General features: G+C 51.4%; 1 long non-coding RNA gene across 1 annotated transcript; it reads left to right on the forward strand.

Annotated features, from left to right (window-relative positions):
• Window positions 1-1,871: 1,871 nt before the first annotated feature.
• On the forward strand, window positions 1,872-7,464 carry LOC142830670 (uncharacterized). Its single transcript, XR_012906114.1, has 3 exons — window positions 1,872-2,231; window positions 4,459-4,527; window positions 6,633-7,464. It is a non-coding gene; the product is annotated as an uncharacterized LOC142830670 (long non-coding RNA).
• The last annotated feature ends 382 nt before the right edge of the window (window positions 7,465-7,846 follow it).

Here is a 7,846-nt window from a genome sequence, read left to right on the forward strand (position 1 = left end):
AGTTTTGAAGAACAAGGAGAAACTGACTGTTACAATGGTCTGGAATCTGTTTGAAAGGAACGAGAAGATCTAGTTTAGCACAGGTAGAACAATGCCTGCCACCCTTCTTAGATGAACCACCTAAATTCCATGGTCTTCTCCTTTTAAAGCTGCTGATCAAACTTGTAGTAACAGTAGAGAGATCTCTTACATCCATGCCTGTGAGAACAGTCTCCTTTAATGCAACTAAGTCTGATGCTGTGTCAAATTCATGTCTAAAGCCATCTGTCTGTCTACTCATCACAATATATGTAGTAATATACTCCATGAGGAGTTGAGGAGACATTTGATAAATTGCCAACCCATGTGATAAATACAATTTATCTTGCAGCTTTGATGACTTCACCTGAATTCTGCTCTTTAGCCCAGATCCCACAGGAATACTGCTAACATTCCAAACCCTTCAGCAGTTTCAGTCATGTGCCATTTAAAAAAACAACAATCTTCCACATGTGGAATTTCCTGTCAAATGTGGAATTTCTTCTCAAAATTATGCTCACTTGAAGCCCAGAACTGGCATTATTAAGTCCATGACCAGTGTTAGATCTGCAGTCATGTAACCATTAGAGCTAGAAAAAGAATCTCTTAGAGCTGGCACATTATAATGAGAAATGAGAGATTTATTCCTTTGAAAACAGAGATTTATACTAGTTTAATAATCTGTAGATATCAGAACTTTAAACTCCAAACATTCCTATGTACAATAAAACAGTTTAGTTAAATGTTACAAGCTAATATTTTTTTTATATTTTCTACTCCCTTCAAAGCCTGTACAATTGGGTGCATCAGAGCTACTCCACATGGCTTTGCTGAGTTATGTAAAATAGTATAAAAGGACTAAGACTGCTGAAGACAAGACAAGAAAAGACAGGACTGCTGAAGACAAGATAGAAACCTCAAACACAAACATAATTGGAGACAAATTTAATTCAGACCATAAGGGCCTGATTTCTATACTGAGATCAGTTTTACAATGTTGTTACTGATAGAGAGTTAATCTTGATTTATGTAACTCTAAGCGATATCAGAATCAGGCTGTGCATATTTAACATATTTTTGTGCTTTTAACATGCTTTCTGTTTAAACTAGGAATGTTAAAATGTGTGTAAATAAGTAACCATGTAACTGCTGAAAATTTCAGTGGTTACATGGTTACACGCTGGGCAGCCCAGGCTCATTGATCAACATGGTTACATTTTCACATCCCTAGTTTAAACTCTTCTAATTTTAATTTTAGAAGTAGGCAATAATTCTCTCATTAGAAGTGTGGATCCTGCCCATAAACCTGTCAATCAGCAATATCTTCATCTGGGAATAATATGTCTCTTGCCAGTATGTTATTAGGAATAACAGACCTATCATTAATGTAGCCCAAAATGATTCCTTTATAACGATTATGGCATGTTATTTCAACTAGAGTTATGATCCAGAAATAACTTGGATATTCATATATATATGTTTCAGGTTTACAGTTATAACCTCTCTTTAAAAACTCTCTGCCATGATGCTCCCAAATCACTACCAATGGTCAGATAAGTGGCAAGTTGAGACTTCCGCTCTTCTATCAATCTCCTCTTATTTTCACTTTTTAAACTTTCCCCAGCTTTCTACACTGAAAAAAATGTAAAAATAAAAAAATTGAAGTGAGAAAAATGCTCTTCAACTTTTTAAAAATATTCCCCTTGTCTAGAAGAGTAATGAGAGAGGGACCCACAACACAACACACAGGCAGGGCCGTTCTTAGGCATACGCGGAGTACGCAGCTGTGTAGGGCACCAGAATTACTGGGGCACCGCTTTGCCGGCCGGCAGGGAAGCAGTGAGCAGGCAACAGCAGGGCCCTAGAGAGAGCCCAATGCGCTGCCTGCAGGCTGCAGCACAGTCTGAGGGAAGGGATTGGCTGCTGCGGTCTGTTGGAAGGGGAGGGGTGAGGGACAGAACTCACCTGTGTGTCACTCTCTTAAGGTGAGGCAGGCTGGCTTAAGCCTGTGGCAGTATCCTTACCTTACTTCTCCCCTCCCCGCATGGAGCATGCCCCTTCCCCTGCGGAGCACCCCTCACTCCCCCATCCCCTCCAGCAGGGCTGGGTTGGGTTGGGTGAGGTGCTGGAGGGGAGGGGGGGGGGGCGAGCTGGCTGTGTGCCAGGCGGGAGCTGAGCTGCGCACGTGGAGGCTGCTCCAGTAGGATTATCAGGTAAAGCACCTCCCCCCCCCAAAACGGACACACTTGATGGAGTGATGGGAAGCAGAACGGGGGGCTGCGGGGCTGGCCTGGCCTCATGGACGGGGAATGGGAAACAGGGGGAGGGTGCGGCGGCGCTGGCCTGGGGAGATCAGAAAGAGGAACGGGTCGGCGGGAAGCAGAGCTGGGGGGGCGGGGGGGGGGAGCGTGGGACTGACCAGGTGGAAGGGGGGGCAGCGTGCAGGGGGGCTGGCTGGAGTGGGACTGACCCCGTTACTTGCAGATACCGGGGCACTGCCTGTCCTGCTCAGACGCCCAGCGATGCACGAGCGAGGAGGAGGCTTTCCCTCCTCCTCCCTCTCTTTGGGTGGTGATATGATTGTGCAGGTTGTGATTACATATATATGTCCCCATGAGCGTATCTGGATCTTTAAGTGGTAATTTCGGGGGTGGGGGGAGGAGAGTGGAGAGGGGGAGAGGTTATAAAATACAAGAAAAATGTACATGTTTTATTTATATGATAGAATTTTTCAAAAATGAAGGGGAAAAGCCTAAAAAGAAGTTTGTATTAATATCAGAAGGAAAGTGATTATAACATGTGGCGTAGTGGGGGGAGGGGAGGGGCTGTCTGCTCTGTGACCTGGGCTCCCCCTGCACTGTGATGGGAGATTCTCACTGACTCTCCCAAATGTGTATTAACCCAGAACACCCAGAGCCTCCCAGGGAGGGAGAAAAAGGAAGGAAGGCGGAGATCAGCATCTGGCTAGGAAGCAGGGCTGGGAGAGAGTTTGAGTTTCTGTTTGGAATCATGGAGGAGGCAGCCTAAGCAAAGGGGGGGGCTGGGATTTAAGGGCCCAGTCTCCCCCATCTCAAGGGGGGCTGAGGCATCCTAGGCCTGGCCCTGTAACCGGATTACAACTATGCTGTGCTGTATCCTGGAAAAGCAATAAGCTCCCTCTATTCTACTGGCTGGTGGAGTCTGTACGTGCCACTATAGATGTGCGGGAGGTGCGAGAACCCTGACGTGCCACCACAACATCAGCTATAGTTTTTTAGTGGACAATATTTGCAATTTTTCTGTCTAGAATAAAAAAGGGTTGGGGGTACAGGAACGAGGTCAGGGAGCTGGGAGAGTTGGGGAACTCAGGGCAGGGAGTGGAAGGGTGCTATAGTGATGGCAGGAGGTAGGGGGCTGAGGGCACAGAGTTTGGTGCTGGACATTAGGGTTGGAGTATAAGGTTACAGGGCTGGAGTCAGGGCAGAGATATGGGGGACTCTTGGTAAGAGGTAGGGGTTAAGATGTGTAGGTGCAAATAAAGCCCTGTAATATTATCACTCTCATATAACTTTTTATTAAGATCTTGTCCTTTTAGATATATTTCTAAGTGTTCTTATAGAATCGCTGTAACATTTCTCCTATAACTTTGTATTAAGAGAAACTTTCCTTTAAAAAAAATGTCTTTTGAGCTCTCCCCTTTCCTTGATTGCCCTGTTGAAATGAATGAGGTGTGAATGGAGAATGAAAGGTGAGCCCCTCCAGCAGCAGTTGCAAGGGTGGAGCAGGTCTGGGAGCCAGACCCAAGACAATACCTGCAAAGTGAGCTCATTAAGAGGACTGGACATACAGAGGCCTTGGGAATGAAGCAGCAAGTGCCTGCCCTTGGAAGAACTCTCTCTGAAGCATCATTAAGAAAAGTGAGGTGATGACTAATTGGCTGCATGAGGGGGATAAATAGGAGATGTCTTGCAGAGGGATCCCGGGTTTTCCTCTTGTCCACAGAAGCCTGGCTCCACCCCTCCCACATCTAACTCACCTGGCCAGTGCAGCTAGGGGGAACAACTTTTGGTAACAAGACGGAGTGTACTTGTGTGTGTGTGTGTGAGAAAGTGCATGAGTGTGATGTGTCATATGCATATGATAAATATTGATTAATCTATGTATGTTCAATAAATGTGGCGTGTTGCCTTATCCCTCTGAAAAAGATCCCAGGTGCTTCTTTTAAGCACAACATGGGGAGGGGACTGGAAGGTTTGTGGGGGCAGCTCAGGGCAGAGGGTGATAGAATGAGGGCAGGAGGGGTGAATTCAGGGCACAGGGTCTGATGCCGGGGGGCTCAGAGTAGGGAGGTGGGGGAGCAGGAGTCAGGGCAGGAGGTAAAGGGTGCAGAACTCAGGAGGGAGTTGGAAGAGATTACGGGGCTTACAAGGGTTACAATGCTGTGCTGACGACTCCTCCCAGGTGGACAGAGCTTTGTTTTCCCTGGACTACCGGTACCCTCCCCCCACCTCGTAGGACAGCATCGCAGAGGTAAGTTGCTGGGGTGCAACAGCCTCTGCTGCTCAGGCAGCTTGCACACCAGCTGTCTGGGGAGGGGGAGTGCAGTTGCACACTTCCCAAAGGTGCTGCAGGATTGCCAGGAACTGGTCCCAGCTGCCCCTGTCCCCTGCCCAGACCCCCCACAAGTACCCTGCCCCCCACCAACACTATCACCAGAACCCAGCACCACCCTGTCCCCGGACCTAGTTCCCTGCCACCCACCATAGCACCCAGCACCACCCTGTCCCTGGCTCCAGCACCCTGCCAGCTGTGCTAGCATCCTTGGGACCGCATTAGTGAGGCTTGGGTTTTTTTGGTAATTTTTTTGACATCTCACTTGTGTGGCCCCAGCTGACTTTTCTGTGGGTCAGTGACCCCTGACTCAAAACAGGTTCCCTGCCCCTCTCATATATAAAAACAATGTTAAAACCTTTTGAGTTTGACATAATATTTTATTTAAAAATGAAGCCTAGCCAATATACCCCCAGTTGGGGCCAAATCCCATCTCACTGCAGCATCATAACACTCTTGCACCACCTGACCCCAAATCTGAGCCTATCATACACTGGAACCTCCTGTTCTGAGCCTCTTACATTCCCAAACTCCTGCATCCCCACATCCTCAGCCTTCTGCCATAACATTTCTACACCATCCACACATGGCAAATGTGTGTCCTGAGCCCATCATACTCCCAGCCTCCCTGCCCCTGAGCACCTCATATACCCCAGCCCAAACTCCTGCACCCTCACATCCACAAGCCTGTGGCTTGCTCTCAGCACCCCAACCTTCCACCTGAGCCCAACAATCCCCAGCCTGGAGCCCCATCTCTGAGCCAGCATCCCCTTCTCCTGCATCCAAAGTTCCTCCCAGAGCTTGCACTTCTCACCCCTTCCCACACCCAAATCCCCCGTTCCCACCCCAGAGCCCGCACCTCCTGTCTCAACCCAGTGAGAGGGTATAATAGCTGGGGATAGCAAGTGAGGAGAGGATGGGGCCCCAAAGGGGTGGGGTCTTGATGAAGGAACGCGATTTTAATGTATTGGTGAGTTAATTCGAACTAAGCTAATTCGAATTAGTGCATCTAGACCCAAAAACTAATGGGAATTAGCATTTTGCTAATTCGAACTAGCGTGTCCACACTGATTGGAGGCTGGGTCGCATTTAAGGGTGGCTGAAACTGGTTCCGGCAGGGCATCAGGTCAGTAGTTGCTTTGTGTCGCTGCTGTCTGAGGCTAGCTGAGGCTCGTGCTTAAAGGGACCCCTCTGGACAGCTGGTTCTCAGCTTTTCCACTTACTTGCCTACCTCTCTGAGGGATAGCAAAGCATTTTCCTCTCCGCCTGCCTGTGTCGGTGGTTCCCATTGGGGATGCTGCCACAGTTGGCACCATGGAGCCAGAGCTTGCCCTGGGAGAGCTGCTCCAGTTTTTGGACTTGCTGCTGCAAGCCTGCCAGGAATGGCTAGAGGCTTCCTAGCACCATCTGGTGCCTCTCCCCCTGGCCTCCCTGGGGATTGTGGAGGAACGGCAGCAGCACCCAAACGGCAGCGTGCCCTGCCGCATCTGGCGTCTGGACACCAGCAGCGACTGGTGGGACCGCATCATCCTGGAGCGCTGGGGAGATCAACAGTGGACCCAGAACTTCAGGATGAAGAAGGACACCTTCCTGGAGCTCTGCGAATGGCTCGCCCCTACTCTGCAGCAATGGGACACTCGCATGAAGCCCACCATACCACTCCAGAAGCGTGTGGCCATCACTCTGTGGAAGCTCTCCACGCTGGACAGCTACCGATCCATCGGGAACCAGTGTGATGTGGGGAAATCCACCGTCGGATCAGTGCTCATGCAGGAATGGCACCCAACGGCCACTGGGCCGGGGGAAGGAAGGCTGCAAGGAGGGGATGAGCCGCCACAGGGGAAACAGAGCGGGGGAGGAGGCGAAAGTGTCCCACACAGGAGGGTTCAGTCTGTCCCAGCCGTACTACACGCCGCCCTTGGGGGTTGCTTCTGGGAGTGGGGGGGGGGGGCAGTGTCAGGGAACGAACACTCCCAGCCACCTGGGTGCCTCAGTGATTCGCAGTTTGCTGTGTCTCTCTGCAGGTGGTCAAGGCCATCAACCGAGTGCTGTTCCGCAGGGTGGTGTGCATCGCTGACCCGGACGCAGTCATCTGGGGGTTCGGCGACCTCAGCTTCCCCAACTGTGGGGGGGCCATCGACGGGACGCACATCCGCATCCGTGCCCCGGAACACCAGGTCTCCCAGTACATCAACCGCAAGGGATACTTCTCCGTCCTCCTGCAGGCCGTATGTGACAACCGGGGCCAGTTCACGGACATTAATATGGGCTGGTCCGACAAGGCACACGACGCTAGGGTGTTCCAGAACTCTTCCATGTGCCAGAGGCTGCAGGCCGGGACCTTCTTCCCCGACCACCATATCAGGGTCAGGGACATGGACATGCCTGTGTGCCTGGTGGGGGATGCAGCCTACCCGCTACAGCCCTGGCTCATGAAGCCATACATGGGGCACCTCAATCCCTCCCGGCAGGCCTTCAATGCCAGGCTCACCAGGGCCCGCATTGTGGTTGAGGGTACCTTCAGATGCCTGAGAGCCCAATTTAGATGCCTCCTCACCCGCCTCGACCTCGCGGAGCACAATATCCCTCTCGTGGTGGCAGCATGTTGTGTGCTGCACAATTTATGTGAGTGGAAGGGGGAGGCTTTCCTGCCAGCCTGGATGGCTGAGGCTGAGCACATGGCTGGCCAGTACATGCAGCCCCGCACCGCTGCCATCCGGGAGGCCCAGCGGGGGGCCCATCCAGATCCTGGAAGCCCTGCGGGAGATCTTCCAGATGGAGGAGGACTGAACTCTCCCTGTATGACCCACTGGGGCCTTCTTCCACCCTCCCCTTCTTCCCCTTTCCCCTCCTTAATCCCCCTTCCTAATGTAAAATAAACACACCTGTTTCGCCAACAAAAATCTCTCTTTATTGTACATAACTGGGGTGGGGGAGGGAGGAGTGAAGGTGGGAGGGAGGAGGGGGAAACCTGGGAGGACGGTGCTGGGAGGGGGAGGAAGGGAAGGGAAAGCTCAGGTTTGGGGGGTTCTGCTGGCTCTCCTGTCTCACAGGACTGTGTGTGCGGGGGCGTTGGGGGGGAGTGGGTATGGAGGGTGGGGCAGGAGGAATGGGGGGTGCGGAGGAAGTGGGAGGGGGAGAAGGGGTGGGAGAAGGAGTGAGAGCTGGGGCGGCCGCTGGAGCAGGAGGAGGCAGGAACCTGTCCACCAAGATCTGGAGGTGACCTCTGAGCGCACGG

This window comes from Pelodiscus sinensis, chromosome 9, assembly GCF_049634645.1.
Source record: "Pelodiscus sinensis isolate JC-2024 chromosome 9, ASM4963464v1, whole genome shotgun sequence".
Lineage (NCBI taxonomy): Eukaryota > Metazoa > Chordata > Testudines > Trionychidae > Pelodiscus > Pelodiscus sinensis.